This window comes from Haliaeetus albicilla, chromosome W (genome assembly GCF_947461875.1).
Source record: "Haliaeetus albicilla chromosome W, bHalAlb1.1, whole genome shotgun sequence".
Lineage (NCBI taxonomy): Eukaryota > Metazoa > Chordata > Aves > Accipitriformes > Accipitridae > Haliaeetus > Haliaeetus albicilla.
In genome coordinates this window covers 15,482,156-15,505,180 of record NC_091515.1, presented here as the reverse complement: position 1 = coordinate 15,505,180, position 23,025 = coordinate 15,482,156, and the positions used below count along the sequence as shown (strand labels likewise).

General features: G+C 45.4%; 1 long non-coding RNA gene across 3 annotated transcripts in view; it reads right to left on the bottom strand.

Moving 5' to 3' along the window:
• Nucleotides 1-9,269: 9,269 nt before the first annotated feature.
• LOC138683501 (uncharacterized) overlaps nt 9,270-23,025 on the bottom strand; it is a 191,397-nt gene continuing 177,641 nt past the window's right edge. For 2 of the 3 annotated variants that reach the window (XR_011323007.1, XR_011323008.1), the window contains exon 3: nt 9,278-9,512. This is a non-coding gene — a long non-coding RNA (uncharacterized lncRNA). Of the gene's footprint in view, nt 9,513-23,025 lie in introns of all 3 variants that reach the window. The other variant, XR_011323009.1, reaches the window with a different exon arrangement.

The following is a 23,025-nucleotide window of genomic DNA, read 5'->3' as shown; positions in this document are numbered from 1 at the left end:
TGATGGATCCTGTCACATTGTGGGAAAACATCGGAGGTGGAAGGCTGCTGTATGGAGTCCTACACGACTAGTCGCAGAAACTGCTGAAGGAGAAGGTGAATCGAGTCAGTTTGCAGAGGTGAAAGCCATCCAGCTAGCGTTAGACATTGCTGAAAGAGAGAAGTGGTCAGTGCTCTATCTCTATACTGACTCATGGATGGTGGCAAATGCCCTATAGGGGTGGTTACAGCAATGGAAGCAGAGCAACTGGCAGTGCAGAGGTAAACCCATTTGGGCTGCCGTACTGTGGCAAGATATTGTTGTTTGGATAGAGAAGCTAGTGGTAAAAGTACATCACGTAGATGCTCATGTACCCAAGGGTCGGGCCACTGAAGAACATCGAAACAGCCAGCAGGCAGATCAGGCCACCAAGATTGAAGTGGCTCAGGTGGACCTGGACTGGCAACATAAGGGTGAGCTATTTATGGCTCAGTGGGCCCATGATACCTCAGGCCATCAGGGAAGAGATGCAACATATAGATGGGCTCGAGATCGAGGGGTGGACTTGGCCATGGACACTATTGCGCAGGTTATCCATGAATGTGAAACATATGCTGCAATTAAGCAAGCCAAGCAGCTAAAACCCCTGTCGTATGAAGGGCGATGGCTGAAATATAAACAGTGGGAGGCCTGGCAGACTGACTATATCAAACTCCCACAAACTTACCAAGGCAAGTGCCATGTGCTTACAATGGTGGAAGCAACCACTGGATGGCTGGAAACATATCCCGTGCCCCATGCCACTGCCCGGAACACTATCCTGGGCCTTGAAAAGCAGGTCTTGTGGTGACATGGCACCCCAGAAAGAATCGAGTCAGATTACGGGACTCACTTCCGAAACAACCTTATAGACACCTGGGCCAAAGAACATGGCATTGAGTGGGTATATCACATCTCTTATGTGGTGGGTTGACCCTTGTTAGATGCCAGGTGCCCACCAAAACCACTCTATCACTCCCCTCCTCAGCTGGACAGAGGGCAGAAAATATAACAAAAGGCTCGTGGGTCAAGATAAGGACAGTTTAATACAGTGATAGCAAAGGTCGCGTGCGAAAGCAAAGAAAAACAAATTATGTTATTCTCTACTTCCCATCAGCAGGCGATGTCTGGCCACTTCCTGGGAAGCAGGGCTTCAGTATGCGTAGTGGTTGCTCCGGAACACAAAAATGCCCCCCTTCCCTCTCCCTTTACTTAGCTTTTATATCTGAGCTGATGTCATATGGTATGGAATATCTGTTTGGTTAGTTTAGGTCAGTTGTCCTGGTTATGTCCCCTCCCAAGATCTTGCCCTGCCCCAGCCTGCCGTTGAGGGGAGGGCAAAAATGTTGGAGAGACAGCCTTGATGCTGTGCCAGCACTGCTCAGCAGTAGCCAAAACACTGGTGTGTTATCAACACCTTTCTAGCTACTGATGCAGAGCACAGCGCTATGAGGGCTGCTATGGAGAGTATTAACTCCATCTCAGCCAGACCCAATACACCTTATCACGCACCGGCCTCTGGAAAAATCGAACGATACAATGGGCTGCTGAAAACTACATTGAGAGTGATGGGGGGTGGGACTTTCAAACATTGGGACACACATTTAACAAAAGCCGCCTTGTTGGTTAATACTAGAGGATCCGATAATTGTGCTGGCCCCACCCAACCAAGACTTCCACATACTGTAGAAGGGGATAAAGTCCCTGTAGTGCGCATGAGGAGTATGTTAGGGAAGACAGTCTGGGTTAGTCCTGCCTCTAGCAGAGACAAACCCATCCAAGGGGTTGTTTTTGCTCAGGGACCTGGGTACACCTGGTGGGTGATGCAGAAGGATGGGGAAGTTCGATGTGTACCTCAGGGAGATTTGATTTTGTGAGAGAATAGCCAGTGAATTGGGCTGTATGATATTTAACTGCTAAATAACCTGCCAATGCATGTCATTGTATCTATAGTGTCTGTATGCCATATCAAGGGTATTACTGTAAGAAGTACCCAAATGACTGCAGGATGGACTTTGAAACTGAGCCAAGTACAACAGCGATAGAACTTGAACTGGCACCCAGCAATTTCCTCAAGATCAACATCTTCGACCTGCAGACCAAGGGCGTGAGTTGCACCAAATGTACTAGCCACAAGTTCCAGAGGCAGCATACAACAACCCAACACCTCACACCATCTCTCTTATCCTGAAGAACTGTTACAACAGATGGAGCCCCAAAGTCATGGACTAAATAAAATTGATGGACACATTAGAAGGATAGCCCATCAACTAAGGGAATACTATTTGTGTGTGTGTGTGTTAGGAGGGTGTCCATATACTTATATTTAAGACAAGGAAAGTGGTAGTGGTTGATTGGAAAATGTAAGATCTGGGCATGATGTAGATGGTATAGAATAAGGGGTGGATAATGTCCTGGGTTCAGCTGGGATAGAGTTAATTTTTACAGGAACCTGGGAGGTGGGGGGCATAGCCGGGGCAGCTAACCTGAACTAGCCAAGGAGCTATTCCATACCATGTGACATCATGCTCAGTATATAAATGGGGAGCAGGCCGGGGGGAGTCCTCTCGACTTTCAGTGGGGGAAGTGGCGGAGCGTCGGGTTCCGGGTGGTGAGCAGTTGCACTGTGCATCACTCTTTTTGTATATTCTTTCATTAGTACCGTTGGTGTTGTCGTAACTTCTCTTTTTCTCTTTTTTTTGTGTTGTCCCAGTAAACTGCCTTTATCTCAACCCTCGAGGTTCCAGGTTTTTTTTCTTTTCTCTCCTCCGTCTCCCCCCTATCCCACCGGAGGGGGGCGGGAGGAGTGAGTGAGCGGCTGCGTGGTCCTTTGTTACCGGCTGGGCTGAAACCACGACAGTGAGGTATAATTTGTTCATGTTGAATGATGGTATCTGGGGGCTGTTTTCTCGTAGGCGGATTTTTACTCACTCCCTGATTCTGTAGGGTTTCCTTTAAGCATACGGTTAGGGAGGCTTGGGAACTGTCAGATGGCTGATTAATATCAGCAGTCCCAGGGAGTGGAGCAGAAGTCAAGGGCACAGGAGCAGGCGGACAAGCTCCAAAAAGTCTCTCTCGCTGCATTATGTTTTTCTCCCCGCTTTTCCCTTTCGCTTGCAGTTGGAGAGAGAGAGCAGCAAAAGCAGACGCAGCCGCTTTACGATCTGCTTTCATTTCTTGCAGAGTTGTCTTAATCAATTTCCATAAAGTTGCAAGACCTTTAACTTCTTTAGACCCGTCACTAATTTCATCCCATAGGGAGGTTCCGATAGCTTCCCAGGTACTAAGCTCAAAAGCTGTACCCACACTAATTAAAAGGTTTCTGTCCTTGCTCCATTGTAGAAGCTGCTTTAAACAAGCTTTATCATATTTTTTGCCTCTCTCTGAGAGTATATGTTGGGGGAGCTTAACTACCGCTTCTTCTTCTTTGGAAAGCGTAGACCTCATCTCCTCCCCCGACCGCTCACCTCCTTTATGAGCGAATCCTTTTTAATATCCATCTCTGTTTTTTCAACCAGCCTCATAAATGTCTTTATGGCTGCCTTTTCTCTCGCAGATGCTGCAAAACCCATGCCGCCTTTTATCACGTAAGCTTACGATTTTCCTGCCTATATCTCGAGCAGCCCTGCGTCTCTTGAGCAGCCCGGCACTTTCTTTCAAGCCCACCGGCATCCGCGGCAATGTCCCCCGCCTTTTCAGTTAGCATTCCCTCTTGTTCCTTACCAGATCACGTCGGAGGTCGCCAGATGTAGGGTTATTCCATGCGGGACCCGGACGACAGGACACCAATATGATGATTAAAGTCGCCAGTTTATTGAGCCTAGCTGATCATTCTTATACAATTCTCTAAGTTGCTTAGAAGCTTTGATTGGCTGCTGCATGCAAGCATTTGGTGTCCACGCGCACAAGCATAAAATGTGATTGGTTATATCGACACTGTACATGCGTATAAACATAAGATACAGTTAGTTATACTCACTCTGTACACGCGCATAAACACAGGACATAATTGGCTATATTAACTAGAGCATGCGAAACTTGTCTCAGTCTAATTGGTCAAGATAAACTGCCGAATTGAGGTGGTTTGTGCCAAGTTCCCTTTATTGTGGAATGCGCCCCTGTGTTTTTCTAATTGGGATCTTTCTTTTTCTGTCTTCTTGTTTATTCTGTTCAAGGCCTTCTAAAGGCGTCTGGAATGTTCTTGCGACCATGACCTACTTTCAGGCCCAGTAACTAAGTTCCATATAATTGAACCCTACACCTTAGGCATAGCATTTCTGATTCCAAATAGAACCCATTTTTGATATTGATCCAGCAGTCTCTCTGAGCCAAATTATTAGGATCCCATTTTGGATCAGTAGATGGAAAATTTTGTTCCACTGTTCCCTGTAATACTCCAGAAGCCACTTGTGCTTCTACCTGGGTTTTAGCAGCCCTCCGGATCATATCTCTTTATGCACTATCAAAAGGTACATCCATTATTACTTGTATATCTTTCCAATCAGGATCCTGAGTCTGAATCATTGTTTAAAAAGCGTGGGCTGTTTGATCAGGGTTTTCCCGATAGCTCCCAGCTGCTATTTTCCAATTAAATCCACAATAGAAACATCTTTGCCCAATACTACATGCAGAACAACACTTTTTGAGCTTATTATCACCCTTTTTGTTTTTCTCTCTTTCCAAAGATAGCACAAAAGGATCGCTGGGTGGCATATTAATTCCACAATCCTTTTGCCACTCAGGATGATTCTTTAAGGTAAAGAACAAATAACAATACATAACTTCATCCCATTTCTGCTCACGCCTCAAAAATAACATAAGTTGTAACATGGTGTTATAATTTAGTGTCCCATTCACAGGCCACTTTTCCCCTTCATCAAGCTTATACAGAGGCCACCAATGATTACAATATTTAATCAAATCTTCTCTCTGCATGTTACCACCCGGGACACCCCCCAGCTGTTTCCAGTGCTTAAAACACACCCCAGAGGTGATTTTTTAGGGAGTTCACTTGACTGTCCTGTTCCCATTATCAACACCTTCAGTATACAAAAATCAGAAATCGGAAAGTCAAATATCAGAGCCTAAGTCAAAATACCAAACAGAATCAATCAGAGATCGAAAGGTCATATCCAAAATCAACAGTCAAATACCAAAGCCTTAATCAAAGTACCGAGACCAAACCAAATGAGTATTTTCACCTTCAACCAGCGAGATGAATACCCTTTACCAGAGAAGTACTTCTACCAGAATACCAGACTTTTAAGGATCCTTTTATATCTCTTCCTTGCTGACCTCTCTTAGTCAGGCTTACAGGTAAGAGTACCAGACCAGAATACCAGAACCAGATTAATCAAAAGAATGCCTTTAAATAAAATCTTACTAGTGGCCTTGGCTTGTTAGCCCGGGGAACAAGGATCAAGGGTCTCCCCGAGAAATCTCAGTGCCGGCTGGAGGTCCTGCGATCCCACGTCCGTCGAGTCTCAGAAGCCTCGTCCCATCTGGGTCGCCAAAATGATACCGAAAAGCCAGTCGAAGAAACTCTCTAAGACTAGTTTTTGGAGTTTTAGAAAGCAGGCATTCTTGATTGCAGCGCTGGATGCACGGGGGATAATTCCACCTAGCATGCATACCACAGCTTTAGCACAAACAGGTTATATAGAATAACTAATTGCATATTCATCAGGTTAGTATACATATACATAAAAATGATTGTAACTGATTATCATAGTACTGCCTACATCCGGTCATGCGCAATGAAGGAGCCATTTGAGTCAAAGGGCTGCTTTTGCGACCACCGACCCATCTGAAATTCTTGCTGGCTGTCCTTGAAGTCTTTGTTCTTGTCCTTGTTCTTTGATCTTGAAGCTTAATGCAGTTTCAATCACATGTGGTCAGTTTCAACATTGTTCTCATCTAGCATACAGGAACATCTAGTCATAAGAGCCAAGAACTGCAAAACTTATTAATAATTACTAGTTAATCACTTGACTACACTTTTGTAATTATCTCCCCGGTTACCCTTTGTCTATTTTTTCAACCATAATGTTAATATATGATCATTTATCAAATCTCACTTATACAGTTATCTAGCAGCAAACCAGTTTTCATAGAAGGTACAAAATATTAAATACCATAAAAGTTTGAACAAATCACATGAAATGTACAGACATATGCTATCACTGCCACCTCTAGGGTTTAGGGGTTTTTTTTTCCTTCCCCTTCTCCCTGCCTGGAGAAGTTTTGTTTCCTGCTGGCGGAATGGTGTGTGGGGGGAAGTGTACTGCCACACATGCCAATTCTTGTTGTGAGCAAATAAAAGTTGAGTTTTGTGAGTTAAATGATCCTTGGTGGCGTTTCACCTTAATCCTGACCTGGGAATCAGCAAACCTGAGTCGTCATCCTGAGAAATTGGGACGTGACAGCGTTCAGCCATTTCCAGGAAAGCAGGGCTCCATCATGTAATGGTTGTTTGGGAAGACAAACACCATCACTCCAAACGTCCCCCCTTCCTCCTTCTTTCCCCAGTTTTTATTGATGAGCACAATGTCATATGGTCTGGAATATCCCTTTGGTCAGTTGGGGTCAGCTGTGTCCCCTCCCAACTTCTTGTGCACTCCCAGCCTACTCGCTGGTGGGGCTGTGTGAGAAGCAGAAAATGCCTTGACTCTGTGTAAGCACTATTCAGCAGTAACTAAAACATCTCTGTACTATCAACACTGTTTTCAGCATAAATCCAAAACATTGCTCCTTACTATCTACTATGAAGAAAATTAACTCTATCCCAGTGTATTGGGTCTGGCTGAGATGGAGTTAATTCTTCCCATAGCGGTACTGCATAGTGTTGTCCTAAAAGCAGATTCATTTACCTGGTGTGCAAGCCAATAACACACAGAGTCGAGGTATTTTCAAATTAATTTCATTGATGCGCATGAATGGGTGCCTGTCTCAAGACAGCACACCCTTGTCTCAGAAATTCCCACATTTATATAAAGTAATACATATTCATTATTATTTCCCTTAATGATTGGTTCTTTCTTCTTTGCCCCTCATGTAAATTAGTGCGCAGACTCTGTCTTCTTCCTTCATTGTCTTCTTTTGAGTAGGTGGAATCATTTGACTAGGTGGTCAATGAGTTGGTGGTCACGATCTCCCCCTGTAGGAATTACCTTTTACCTACTTCTTCCCTAATCTTGGCAGTTCCAAGCGGTTCTTCAAGGTTTATTGACAAGACCATAATCCATTACTTTTTTTTGACATAAACATAAAGCCCCATTGTCGAATAGTTAGTTTCTAAACTCTAAATCATGTCTAGTTATTGTTTCCCTATTTTAAATATTAACTGATGGGGGCTGTACACAGGACTTCTTTAGCAATTCCCTGGTTATTTCAATCATATTATACATATTAATTGATAATAATAGTGCTGTGCTCTGTATTGGTAGCTAGAAAGGTGTTGATAACACACCAGTGTGTCATGACCCGCACTGCACAGACCAGGGAGTCGTGCTGGATTCAGAATTCCCTTGGGCTAAATTAGTGTGAAACAACACCAAAGTTAAACATTTTATTCATGACAGAAGCAAACTGAACTTGGGAGGCATAACAGTAGGTGGCAGGGTTTCTCACAACAGGAGAACTACCTCAGTAAACCATGTAACCCATGGTAACCATATACATCAATTCAGGGAATAAAGAGAGCCTTCCTGTTGAGTCAGGAGGTTCAGAGCAGACCCCCTTGCTTTCTAGACTCCTTCTCAGAGAAGGGCCTAGGGGCAGCTGGATCCACTCTTAGTCCCAGACTTGGTCAATGGTTTTATGTCTAAAGGGATGAGGTGTAGGGATTATGAAAAAAGAAAGAGAGAACAAGACAGAGAGAGAAAAAGGAAGAGAGAAAGATTTCACCGGTCCCGGGTCCGGGGTTGTTTCAGTCAGCCTAGAGGTCCAGTCAACAGAGGGGTCCAGTTCCGGTGGCCAGGCGTACCTGGGGCTTCAGTTTGTGTCCTTTTATCATCCTTGCCCCTCCTTCGGGTGGGCACTCAAACTCATTAGGCTAATTAGGTGTCATGAGCAGTTTGTGAGCCTTTGGGCTTAAGGGTTGTTTGCGGAGTAACTTCCCCTTCCCTGCAGATGTGATCGTTTGCCATGCACGGTGAGCTGCCCTGCTCAGCATATTAGAACAGCACATCAGAAAAGGGAGCTGTGCACCCTCTGGCAAACCCTCCCCATCCTGTTGCTGATATGTGCTGATCGGCTTCTTTTCACCTGTAGTTCCTTGCTATGCAGGGTTCTTTGTTATGCAGAACTTACCCCACCACAATGTTTGAGACATTAACTCTTTCAGTCTCTCATACAGTGTTTCCGCTACTTCTGAGCAGTGCTGGCACAGCATCAAGGCTGTCTCTCCAACATTTCCCCCCTCCCTCACCAGCAGGCTGGGGCTGGGCAAGATCTTGGGAGGGGACATAACCAGGACAGCTGACCTAAACTAACCAAACAGATATTCCATACCATATGATGTCAGCTCAGCTATAAAAGAAGAGGCATAATGGCAGGGGTGCCTGCTGCGCCCCTCAGGTCAGCCCGTCCGAAATGAGTGACAAGGCCTTGCCATCCTGGCCAAGCTCCTCTCTTGGGATACACAGGGTCAGTTCCTTGGGAAAGGTTGAGAGACGTAATCATCAGGGGGCTGCCTGGGGTTACCAGAGAAGAGATACTTAGACCATGCACTTAAGCACCTCAGTCCAGTCATGTCTGAAGGAATTAGGTACCTAAGCAGCTTTCGAAAGCTTGCACATACCCATCAAATGAGGAATTTTGTCATTTCAGGTTATTACTACATTCTTTTGTAGTCAGCAGCGAAACCCTGATTCAAAGAAATTAACTCAATAGTTTGATTAACTATTAAGTAGGTATTCTTTATTGGCAGCGCTGGATGCACGGGGGATCGCTCCACCTATCGTGCACACCCTCGGGTCTAATTGTGCAGGTTAAGTACATATTCTACATACATATTCACTAGATTTCTGAGAAATGTTATACATATTCATTAGTTTTCTGGGAAACTACTAGCATATGCAAATGTCCTTTACGCAGGTGCATTGAAGGTCTCTGGTGGTCTTCAGGAGTCCTCTGGTGGTCTTCCATAGTCTTCCTCACTTGTCCGCTACTTGACCCTCCTCAGGTGATTCTGCGCAGTATGGTCTTTTACATGTTTTGATACATCAGTGTTTGTTAGTGCTCTAAGTTTTCATTAGTGGTGTAGAATCATATGGTTAGTTTAAGCTAAATTATCTACAAGGGCGAGAACAAAGGCAGGAGTTCTTATCTTTTCTGGCCCTATCTATTCAAGCAAGGCCTCTACTTGTGCCTTCTCAACAAGATCGTAAATTCATCAAACATTTAATTAAGTTTTGTGATTGTTCATGGTTCCTTCTTGCTCATCACTCCCAAGTACCAGTCTCTGACAGGCTTAATCCTTGACAAACACCAGTCTTTGGTATGTAAAGTTACAGAGAGACAATCATTAAGCAATTAGCAGTTCGTTCTCTATATCAACCCAGTTTAAAAATAGGAAGGGATTGCGGAGAGGCAGGAGAACAGAATGAGTTTTATGTGTGTTTTACACAGGGAATTGGCAGTGGTTGTCTCTGCTGACTGCAGTACTATGCATCATTCCCGCATCCTCACCAGTCCCCGTACCACCACCTGCCCCAGACCCATCTCTTCGGTAAATGATTGTGTATCAGTTGCAAGTGAGGATTATTTTTCTAAGATGTAATGGCACTTTCAGGAGTTTGATTAGAATCCTAACAGGAGACCCCCATTTTCCTTTCTATTACCTAATTTTGAAAATATTGATGGCTCCATTGTTGGTACTGTCTTGCTAGTAGAGCTATAACATATAAATGCTGAAATCTGATTCATTTTCCCCATGCTACAGAACTTACGGTTCAAAAAAAAAGGAAAAAAATCCTTGTTTGGATAGATGCTGGGTCATACAGAGGTATTTTCATAAACAGGTCAGATAATTTGTTCCGCAAAGCTAACACCTGGTTTCTAATGTTGATTCAAATACAGTACTGAATCTTCTCCAGGTTAAAGATCTTTCCTTTTAAATCAATTTCTCTATTATTACAAAATTTAAAGTACACCACTCAACTAGATATTTGTACTTCTTCAAGGATCTACAATGTGAACAAAACTTGCCTGTCATTTCCTAAATGGCCTCCTGGATTTTTGCCTGGGATTAAGTGCATCGGTTGACATTGGGCCATCTGTGCTGTGCTTTGCTATTATTTTGTTCTGAAAAGTAAATTAACAGAAGAAGGCATAATGGTAGTTGCATCCACCCATTAAAGGCCATGTTTTAGGCAAAAGCCAATATCATTCAACTATTAGCATCATTTTACAAGGTCTTCCTTTTCTGAAGAAAATACATAATGTGCATTAATAGTTCATTATTTATTATGTGATTTCACAGAATTTTTCTTATGGGCATAACCTTCCAAAAAGGGAGTGTTTCAGCCTAAAGGTTTGCCACACTTAGTGTCCTCCCAGTGCAGAGTGTAAAAGCTCTCTGAGGAGTGCAAAGCTGTCTTTAAGGGCAGGAGGAGACTTCATCTCTGCAAATTAGCACTCAGCTGCCAGTGCAGATGCCCTGTGGTCTGTCCTCCCTGGCGATCTTCGTGTTTGAGAAACTGGTCGATGTCTGACATTATTGACAACGGCATTTCTTTGGACTTTTTTGACTTGGACTTTTGCTGATTGCTGTTTAGTTTTGAGTTGCCAGCAGACTGTGTCCATGATTAATTCTCCTTATGAATAGAAATACCATAGGCTTTTTGCAAATATGATTTCTGTTTCTGGGGCATTTTTGTGAAAAATTATATCAAGTGATCTTTTCCTGGCTGCATACTTCACACTGCAAGACGCTCTCTTACAGTTCAGACTCAAGATGTTCCTGTCTCTTGACTTGTTCTGCCCTTCAGACAGAGCAATATGCCACGTGTGACGAGAGCAACTTCAGGAACTCCTACTCTGCCCAGAAGTGACAGTACAGTGGTGGCATCTTATCTGTATTGGCAGCTCTTTCCCACATGCATCAATTCCTGCCATGTTCTTTATTTGTGCCAAATACTGATGTCCCTTCCCTCACCAAACTACAAACCACAACACTCAGATGACACCAAGCTGGGCAGAAGTGTTGATCTGCTTGAGGGTAGACAGGCTCTACAGAGGGATCTGGACAGGCTGGATCGATGGGCCGAGGCCAATTGTATGAAGTTCAACAAAGCCAAGTGCCAGGTCCTGCACTTCAGTCACAGCAACTCCATGCAGTGCTACAGGCTTGGGGAAGAGTGGCTGGAAAGCTGCCTGGCAGAAAAAGACCTGGGGGTGCTGGTTGACAGCCAGCTGAATATGAGCCAGCAGTGTGCCCAGATGGCCAAAAAGGCCAACAGCATCCTGGCTTGTATCAGAAATAGTGTGGCCAGCAGGAGCAGGGAAGTGATTGTCCCTTTATACTCGGCACTGGTGAGGCCACACGTCAAGTACTGTGTTCAGTTTTGGGCCCCCCACTACAAGAAAGACATTGAGGTGCTGGAGCATGTCCAAAGAAGGGCAGCGAAGGTGGTGAAGGGTCTAGAGAACAAGTCTTATGAGGAGCAGCTGAGGGAGCTGGGGTTGTTTAGTTTGGAGAAAAGGAGGCTGAGGGGAGACCTTATTGCTCTCTACAACTACCTGAAAGGGGGTTGTAGTGAGGTGGGTGTTGGTCTCTTTTCCCAAGTAACAAGAGATAGTGATACAGACAAGCCAGTCGAAGAAACTCTCTAAGACTTGTTTTAGAGTTTTAGAAAGCAGGCATTCTTGATTGCAGCACTGGATGCATGGGGGATAATTCCACCTAGTGTGCATGCCACAGCTTCAGCACAAACAGGTTACAAGGAGTAACAATTAAATATTAATCAGATTAGTATATATATACATAAAAATGATTGTAACTGATTATCATAGTATTGCCTACATCCGATCATGCACAATGGATCCATTTGAGTCAAAGGGCTGCTTTTGCGACCACTGACCCATCTGAAATTCTTGCTGGCTGTCCTTGAAGTCTTTGTTCTTGTCCTTGTTCTTTGATCTTGAAGCTTAATGCAGTTTCAATCACATGTGGTCAGTTTCAACATTGTTCTCATCTAGCGTACAGGAACGTCATAAGAGCCAAAAACTGCAAAACTTATGAGTAACTACCTCTACTAGTTAATTGCTTGGCTATACTTTTGTCTATTGTTTCAATCATAGTGTTAGGATAAGATTTCTAATAATTATTTTCCAAATCTCACTTTTACAGTCACCTAGCAGCAAACCAGTTTCCACGGCTGGTACAAAATATTAAAACCATCACAATATTTAGACATACCATACAGAATGTATGGAAATATGCTATCAATTCCCTTCTGTTTGAGGCTACTAATTCTTTTAGTAGTCTCACTTGAACACAGATTGTGTCACAGCTCGTTTAAGACAGCTAAAAGTGCAACAGATTATAACAATGATGATAACTACTTCTCTTGCTTTGTTGGTGCGACAAGGGAAAGCCTCAGGCCATCCAGTAAAGGTATCAACTAGAACTAGGATATATCAGAAGCACCGGAATGACTCGTTTCTCCATGGTCCTGTAAGAAAGCACAAACTAGGCCTTGGTCTTAAAACCGGGTCACAAGGTTAGAAGTCCAGGATTATCCACCGGGCACTGATGTGGTGAGTCTTTCCGCTCCCATCTAAGGCTTCCCAGGCATACAGGCCTCTGGGTTTTGCTAAGGTCATAGGAACAATACCAATGGAGGGCAATTTCACCATGACAGCTTGGCCCACGTATGTCTCCAGTGGGAACTGGTGTCTTTGGTCCCGTAAGACAAAATGCTCGAATTTTTGGACTACCATAATTTCCCCATCGGTTATTAACAGTAAAAACTGCCTGTGGTAATTGTGTGTCCCAGTTATGGTGTGAGACATCAGCATGTCTTTTAATCAAGCCATTGGTTTGCTCAACTATACCATTAGCTTGGAGGTAATATGGGGTGTGAAACACCTATTTGATGCCTTCCCCTCACGCCCAGTCTTGTAACACTGTGGCTGTGAAATGCGACCCACTATCACTTTGAATATATTCAGGAATAGGTAGAATACCAAACCATTCTCGCAAAGCCTGGACTGTCTGCTCTCCAGTAGCTGTGCCAACGGCCATTGCCATAGACAATCCTGATACTAGATCCAATTCTGCCAAAATATATTTCTTCCCATGGGATGGTCTCAGAGGACCAATGTAATCAACCTGCCACGTGCTCCAAAGAGCCTTGCCTTGTCTGATATGCTGGGACAGAGCTTGGTTTGGGTGATTAGCCTTAAGCCTTATTCAGCATTGCGGGCAAGCTGTAAGAATTGCTTCACAGGCTTTCATAGACACTGGCCAACCCCAAGACCGGCATTCGTAATAGAGATCTGCTTTCTCTGAGCAGCCTCGTTTGATATGCAACCATTCAGCTAGTCTATCCCAATCTTCCCTCTTACTTGTGACCATCCTGATTTGGGCCAGGTGGTCCACCTGCTGATTCCATTTTGCAGCTGGGATTCCATGCCTAGCATGTCCCTTCACCCATCCCACCTTTAAAGGTCAGGATCTCCCTATTGCCAGGAGACGTCATCAGTCTTCTGTCCTCCACACTTTTGTATGATCTACTTCCTATTTACTAGATTCCCACTGACATATCCACTCTGTAGCACCCTTAAAGGTTGTGTAAGAGTCAGTATAGACGATGGTAGCATCATTCTCTGTGGCCAGTAAAAAAGCCTGTAGTTCTCCTACTTGTGCACTACCTTCACCCTCTTCCTCAACTGTCTTCCCAGTACCAATTTCCAATGCCACTGCTTTATATTGCCATTTTGATCCCACTTGACAGGCAGACACATCAGTGAACCACACTCCCTGCACATCTGAGCCTGCCACAAATTCGGGTGACTCCTCAATCAGAGAAGGTTTATACGGTTGACCCAACAAGGTTGGATTGGGGTTTACAGGTTGCTGGAGTTTGAAAACCTTAGTCGGACCCTCCTTTAGTGGGAGCAATTGGCTTATCCCTTCTAGGTATGCATACCATTTCCTAACTGTGGCCTTTTGGGCTACTCCCTCCAGAGGAGGTGACCCATTGAGGATTGAATTTAAGAGAGGGAAAGGACCCTGTACTATAACATCCTGTGAAGTACGCAGCTTTTCAGCCTCTTTAACTGCTCTAGTGAGGGAAAAGACCCCCTTTTCCCAATCTGAATTACTCAGTCTCCTTAAATGCAGTGGAAGAGAATAATAAAGGCCTGGCTGGTCCCTGTGGCCCCTTTTGAAACACGCCACAGTATGAGGCATGTTCATGTTCATTCCACCCTTAATGGATCTCGTGGGTGCAATGGGCCTAGTCTCTGATAAGCTTTAAGCTCATCTTTCAGAGTGTTAAGGGCTTCTGTATGTTGCAAAGTCCAATCCCATTTTCTTTTGTTTCAGAAGTCATAGAGAGGGCGGGCAATCAATGTGGAGGACCTCGGCTGGCATGGGGAGGATACTAACCTTGACAAGATTACAGTGTTCCTGTGAGAGAACAAGAACGAGAAGCATGCCTGGGAAACTAAGTTTAAGGAATGTGTTGACCGTTTGCAGTTGTGATAAGGAACCTGAAAAAGTCACCCAATGAGGGGTGAGAAAAACAACTTCTGACAACTTTTTGACCAATAAGGGACATCATACATATGTACAAGGTAACAAGTATAATTGGGTATAAATTTGCTGGCTTGTAGTAATAAAAAAACCTTCTTTGCTTGTACTATAAGAATGCGTACTTGTCATTTGTCTGTCTCGACCACGACAATTGGTGACCCCGACGTGATGCTGTAAGTAATGCTTGTGACTGCAAGGAGAGCAGTGGAGACAGAGCCCGGCATAGCTTGAGAGTGGCAGGAAGAGCTCCTAGTCCGGACGGATACTTGACACCTGGAGATAAACATGGAACATGGGCGGGAGCCTCAGTAAAGAAGACGCCAGAATTGTAAATATGTGGAAAGTAATATTGCAAAAGAGAGGACTTAAAGTAGGAGAGTTGATGTTGCGGAAAATGCTCTTATGGGGCAAGCAACACGGATATAAAGCAGATACAGTGACTGCATTTAGTGTGCCTGTGTGGCAAGGACTTGGGGACAAGCTGTTTGACAGTGCGTCCCGAGGGTCTAAGGAGGCAGCCAGCCTCCTGATGACGTGGTACCTGCTCCTTGAAACCGTCAAAGACATTAGAGAACAAAGGGATAGGATGAAGGAGCCAGACGTCCCTATCATGGGGGGACAGCAGTCCTCTCCCACAGAGGACATGGGGTCTGTTGCCCAGTCCTCTGGCGAGTGCACAGGGCAGCCAAAGCCACGGGGCCGACAAAAGAACCCTTTCGTTGATGACTCTGATGATGAGCAGCCCTCAGGATATCCTCGGACTATTAAAGATAGAACATATAAGCGGCCCCAGGACTTGCTTCCTGGTCGTGAAGTATGCCCTGCTGAAATGGCAGAGGCGTCGGTTAAACTGTCCGCCCCCCTTGACGCCTGATTCAGAGGATCAAGAAGGGATGAATAGCCCCCCCCCGGGCGTGAGGAGGGGAACAGGGGACTTCATGCCTGTACCCCCCTCTGCCAGCCGAAACATCAGAGGATTTGGATGATCCCATGGACAATGATATGGGGGATCCTGAACCTGGGGGGTCTGCGGGAACACCGAAGGAGGGACAATTACAGGGAGGCTCGCATTGCCGAGGACAGCCCTGGGTCCTTTCGCCGGCTCGAATTACTGTCAGTCGCCACAACCCCCTGAAATTCCGGCAGCAGGTGAAAGCTCGAGCTCTGCAAGAAGGAAATTGGGACCTATCCGAGCAAATTAACGTTCCTGTAACAGCAGGCAACTCCGGTGAAACGAATTTAAGGGGGACTGGGGCGATGGCTTTCCCCGTGGTACGGGGTGATCCAGGACAAGGAATTATGGATGAACATAGACCATATTCGTGGAAAGTTATACAGGATTTACAAAAGGCAACTGCACAATATGGTCCCAACTCCCCCCCAGTTATGCAATTAATACGCCTATTAATGATGGAAGAAATGACACCTTATGAAATTGCTCAAATTATTTTCCAACCTGTGCAATGCACCGTTTTTCATAGTATCTGGACTCAGAGAGCAGAGGCGCAAGCAGTACACAATTTGCAGCTTTCACAAACTGATCCACGTTATGGTAACGGAGCTGATGTTCTGACTGGGACTGGTCAATTTAATAATCCTCAACATCAGGCTCAATGGCATCCGCTTGTATTGGAGCAAGTAAAGACTATTGGTGTAGAAGCTTTGCTCCGAACAGGGGAGCTGGCGGAGCCTAAGGCAAGATATACCATGATTAAACAGGGGGCTAAAGAGCCATTTCTGTCGTTTGTAGAGAAATTGATGGGGGCTATAGAGCGGCAGGTATTTGATGCACATATACGAGAAATGCTGGTAAAACAGTTAGCCTGTGACAATGCTAACGCAGATTGTCAAAATGTGATTGAGACGCTCCCTGGGGATCCAACCCTAGAAGCTATGATTACGGCTTGCGGGAAGGTGGGCTCTGTTGAACACAAAATGTCTGCATTAGCTACAGCAATGTCTGCAATGCGTATGTCTAATCAGAAATGTTACTGCTGCGGGCAGACTGGACATGTCAAGGCTAACTGTCCCGCTAAAAATAGAAAAGGAGGAGCCGGGCAGGTGGCCGTGGGAGCAGCTACATGTCTTAAGTGCGGAAAGCTGGGACACTTTGCAAAGCAATGTAAATCTAAATTTCATGCTAACAGTCAACCCCTCCAGTCGGGAAACGGCAGAAAGAGCGCGAAGGGGCACGTGCAGACACAAATGCCCTACCACTCCAACAACCCCTTTCTGGTACAACAGCCAGCCCAGACACCACAAGCCTTTGTGGCAAGTTACGGGGACAAACCCAAGGAGCAGCCGGGATGGATGTATGCACCGCCCACACAGTAACTTTATCTACCCAAGGAGTGCATAAAGTGCCCCTGGAAGCCTGGGGACCGATTGGTAAAGGATTAAGTGCCTTACTAATAGGACGATCAAGTAGTACTTTGCAAGGGTTAATGGTGCATGTGGGAGTTATTGATGCTGATTATCACGGGCAAATGTGTGCAATGGTATCTACTGCAACCCCTCCAGTCACTATAAAAGGAGGCACACGAATTGCTCAACTCGTACCATTTATGAGCTGTGTGCCTGCGACAGAACAGGTAATTCATGGTACTCAAGGTTTTGGGTCCACTGGAAAGCCGCAGGTATTTTGGTCGCAATGCCTTACGGAAAGCAGGCCAGAAATGACCTGTACTCTTACTATGGCAAATGCATCCCCATCACAGATAAAATTGATAGGTTTGCTGGACTCTGGGGCTGATATGACCATCATAGCGCAGCGTAACTGGCCCCCCTCGTGGCCATTGGTTGTAAATGCGGAAGGAGTGTTGGGTGTAGGTGGAGTTTCAAATAGTTTTATTGCAGCAAAACCTGTGCTAATAAGCAACCCAGAGGGACAGAAAGCCACTGTGAGGCCATATGTCACCACTTTGCCACTTAATTTATGGGGTCAAGATGTGTTGGATCAATGGGGGGTGCGTCTTACCACAAATTTTTCATAGGGGCCACTGTGCTGCAGGGTGTGGAGCGCCCGACACTGGCACTGACCTGGTTAACAGATAAACCAGTGTGGGTGGATCAGTGGCCCCTCAATCAAGAAAAACTCCTCGCCTTGAAATCTTTAGTTGCAGAACAATTGGCCGCAGGACATATTGAGGCCTCTCGTAGCCCATGGAACACACCAGTGTTTGTGATCAAAACGAAATCTGGAAAATGGAGGCTATTGCATGATTTACGGAAGATTAATGAGGTAATAGCAACCATGGGGGCATTTCAGCCAGGGTTACCTTCTCCAACTATGATTCTAATGCAATGGGAAATTATTGTAATGGACTTAAAGGTTTGTTTTTTCACCATGTCTTTAGCCGCACCTGATATGGAGAAGTTTGCTTTCACTGTACCTTCAGTGAACAACAGTGAGCCGGCAAAAAGGTATCATTGGAAAGTTTTGCCTCAGGGAATGAAAAGTTCTCCCACCATTTGTCAGTGGTTTGTGGCAAAGGTCTTAAGTCCAGTTCGTGCTGCATTCCCAACATGTTATTGTTATCATTATATGGATGACATTTTGTTAGCCGCTCCATCTCAACAGATGTTAAGCGAAATGGAAGTCACAGCACGTGATTCACTACAGTGATTAGGCCTAGTTATTGCACCTGAAAAGGTACAGCGTCAACAGCCGTGGCTGTATTTGGGTATGAAAATATTAAATCAAACGGTCACACCACAACCCATTCAGTTACAATTGGAGATAAAAACTTTAAATGATGTACAAAAATTGGCCAGAGTGATCAATTGGGTTCGACCCTATTTAGGGTTGCCATCATCAAAATTACAGCCACTTTTGGATTTATTGAAAGGTGATACAGATATTGCTGCACCACGGGCATTAACCCCTGAGGCAAAAGAAGTAATTACAGAAGTAGAGCAAGCAATTGTGCAGAGACATATGTGGAGAATTGATCTGACAGTTTCAATTCAGGTTTTTGTATTAATAGACAAATTGGTACCTTTTGCCATGATCGCACAATGGAATTCTGATTGGCCGGATCCATTGCATGTGTTAGAATGGGCCTTCTTACCATTCAGACCAAACAAAACCGCCCCAGGTCTTTTTGAGCTTTTAGCTCAAATTATCATGAAGACCCGAGTTCGATGTATGGAATTGATAGCCAGGGACCCGGAATGTATCACTGTGCCTGTTAAAACCGATTACTTTGAATGGTGTCTCGCTAATAGCTTCGCATTGCAAGCAGCCTTGGCAAATTATACCGGGCAAATTGGGTATCATCTTCCCTCTCATCTGTTAATTAAAATGGGAAGTCAAATACGCTTTGCACAAAAGCAACTAAGTCAATCAGAGCCAGTGATTGGTCCCACGGTGTTCACTGACGGTTCAGGAAAAACAGGAAAAGCAGCCATTGTGTGGCATGATGGCCAGCAATGGCAAGAGAAGATAGAACAGCAAGAAGGCTCCCCTCAAGTTGTAGAACTTCGAGCAATGGTGATGGTGTTTCAACATTTTCCAGATCCTGTAAATGTTGTCACCAATTCAGCTTATGTGGCCGGTTTGGTTCAAAGATTGGATAAGGCTGTGCTTGGTCAGGTGGGAAATGAAAAGTTATTTGGGGTGTTGAAGCTGTTATGGATGGAGATTCAGGAACGCCGCTCCCCATATTATGTCATGCATATTAAAAGCCACACAAGCTTGCCTGGTTTTATTGTGGAAGGGAATGCTCGTGCAGATGCTCTCGTATCGGGGGTGGCAATAGGTCCAGTACCAAATGTGAGACAACAGGCGATCGAAGCTCATCGTTTTTTTCACCAAGGACATCGGGCCTTAAAGTGGCAATTTCGATTGTCGAACTCTGAGGCTCGTGCCATCGTCACTGCGTGCCCTAACTGTCAGGGCCACCTTGTACCTCATTATTATGGAACCAACCCTAGAGGCCTTCGAGCCTTGAAAATCTGGCAGACTGACGTGACACATATTCCTGAGTTTGGGCGGTTGAAATATGTGCATGTGTCTATTGATACTTTTTCTTCTGTTGTTATTGCCACCGCTCATACAGGTGAAGCCACCAGGGATGTTATTCGACACTGGCAACGAGCGTTTTCTGTGGCTGGTGTACCTCAGCAGATTAAGACTGACAACGGTCCAGCTTATCTTTCTGCCAAGGTGACTACCTTTTTGCAGCTTTGGGGAATTACCCATGTCACTGGTATCCCTCATTCTCCCACAGGACAAGGCATTGTAGAGCGCGCCCATGGAACTCTAAAGCATATGCTTCAAAAACAAAAAGGGGGAATGATGGGTGAGGGCCCGGAGGCTCGACTTAACAAGGCCACGTATGTATTAAATTTTTTGCAGGTCACTGATGATGTTCAGCAACCACCAATGCTGCGTCATTTTGGGTCATTGACAAGTATATCTGGTGTGACCCCCGGGGTTAAGGTTCAGATATGGGACCTGCAGACGGGTCAATGGTCTGCACCTTGTGACTTATTAACCTGGGGTCGAGGTTATGCTTGTGTCTCCTGTAGCGCTCGCCGCATATCAAGGTGCCACGATTAGATCACTGATCACCCCCCAGACCAGGGAAAGAGACAGATAACACACACAGTGTGAGCGCCAACTTCCGCCTTTTATTGCACAGTCAATTCCTTTTATACTAACAAGGGTAGGTGGGATTACAGACACATCATAAGGCTGCGACTAACCCTCTAACTTTCCGTGACATCGCGAGATCTTCCGAACGCCGAACCCTACATCTCCCCCCTCTCTATGATGAGTTGGCCTCTATTGTTATGAACAATTCCACACCAAGAAATAACTATGTAAAGTACTATGAGTATAAACATATCTCTACAACTAAGTTGAAACACTCTGTCTTAAACACCCATAAATGTCCCATTTACCCTGCAGAGCAAAGAGCTCCTTTATAGAAATTCACACAGGAGGTAGATTGAAAGTTATACAGATACATCATGAGGCTTGGAAAGAATTACTTCTATTAGTCTATAAAGTTTATCATTGGTGCGCTGATGTTGGCTTAATGTCTGAGGCACCTGGATTCCTGGCTGCGAGCTCTGACAGCCGGATCCCATAAAGGCACGTATTGATGGACTCTGAGAGGGACGTCGTCCGGATACACATCAGGGTCCCCCAGTTGGCTTCGCATCCACTGCCAGAAGTTTGTAGCAGATACCCAAGGTGTCACAAGCCAGGAAAGGATGACAGCAACCTGTAGGAAAAACACTCAAACACTACGAGGTTAAGGCAGGACGAATCATACGACTAGGAACCCATTTCAGTAGCCCTTCAGGTGTCTGTACACAGGCATACCCTCGCCCAAGACAATGCAACTCAAACGGCCCATCCCATTGGCGTGTCTGAAGGTCACGTACGCGGACCAACGGGTAGGGACCTTTCTCTTCCGTGTTCGTAAAGTGTCGTTGCACCGCCGTCTCTTCCAGATCCCCTCGAACTGTCTGATTTAGTGAAGTTAGCGCAGTTAACAGAAGACGCTGTGTACGGAGAGCAGGTGTGTTTTCCTGTAACCAGGAGGGCTCCTCCTGCTCCCCCTCCCTAAGCCGATCGAGTAAGGCCTTTAAAGTTCGATGTGCTCGTCCTACAATGGCCTGGCCGGTGCTATTATGAGGGATGCCATGTTTAAGGTCAATACCCCAGATCGTACAAAACCGTTTCACCTTTTCCCCAGTATAAGCTGCACCATTATCTGTCTTAATCTGTTGCGGAATACCTAATTGAGCTATGCAAGCACGCCAATGTTGGATAACTGCCAAACTATTCTGTTTACTATGTGCTGTAGCAAGAATGTATCTACTATAAGTGTCTACGGTAACATGTAAATACTGCAAAGGCTTAAAAGGAGCATATTCTGTGATGTCTGTTTGCCAGATCTGATTTGGTCGCAAACCACGAGGGTTGACCCCTGCTTCCCAAAGGGGTCCCTTGGCACAATGAGGGCAGGCTGCGACAATTTCTTTGGCTTCAGCACGAGAAATGCCCATTAGTGTCACCAAGCCTCGCGGACCGCAATGCAAAAGGCGATGTAACGTTATTGCGCGGGCCCTTGCTGGCGTGGTGTTATCGTCAGCGACAGCAGCCATCCACGCTTGTGCCGCCTGGTCGGCGCGGCTGTTCCCTTCAGCTAATGGTCCAGGGAGACCAGAATGACTGGTGACATGAATAGGGAAAACGGGTGCACTACGTAACTGTAAAGCATTCAGCAACATACCAGCTATTTCCGTAGAGGAAGCTAATGCCCATTCCCCCGCAATCAAAAGCTTATATACGTACAGTGAATCCATGACCACATTTAAAGGCTCAGTCGGCCAACGTAACAATGCCATAGCCACTGCTTTGGCTTCCAAAAACTGCACCGAACGACTTGGTTCAGTATACGCTACCTGGTGCCATACCCCATCTTCTTTCCAAATACAAACTGCTTTGCTGGTCTTGGAGGACGCGTCAGTAAAGATTGTTCGTCTGTCATTTGGTTGTTTTGCCACCTGCTGTGCTGGAAGAATGGGTAAAGCATGCAAGATCTCCCCACAAGGATGGACCTCATGTCCCGCTACTGTCCCCGCAAATTCTGCTAATGCACCCTGCAAAACAGCCACCTGCTGATAAACCAAATTCCATTGCGTTAGTGAGCAAGGCAAAACAATGCGGTCTGGATCCCTGCCGGTAAAATGTTGACAAGCTTCCCGGCAACGCATGATCATGGTGGCTACTAACAGAGGCCAAGTGATGATAGCTGTGCGTACCTTACCCTGATGTAACCACACAAAGGGCCACTCTGGGCCTTCTGCGTTCTGTATCAATACACCGTGGCAGCTCTGGCTGGCTACAAAGAGCCGCGCATCAACTGGTTGTGTGGGTTGGAACCTCTGTAGGCCCCACTGCTGGGCCTGTTGGGCTATGTTTTCTAGCAACTCACGTTGTGCTGGTTGCAATACACGTGGTGTTTTCAAGGGTTCCCCCCCCGAAGTAGTTGGTACAAGAGATTCATTTCATCTTCAGCAATGGGAACGAAATTCCTCAGCCACAATAGTTTGCCTACTAACTTTTGAGCATCATGTAAAGTACACACTTGGTCAGGGACCAGAAAACTTTGAGCGGTGACTGTACGAGGGGTTACTTGAGTGCCTAAATAACTAACAGAAGGTCCCATTTGTGTTTTGTTAGGGGATATGTGTAGCCCGTATTCACGTAGTTTTTGTACCGT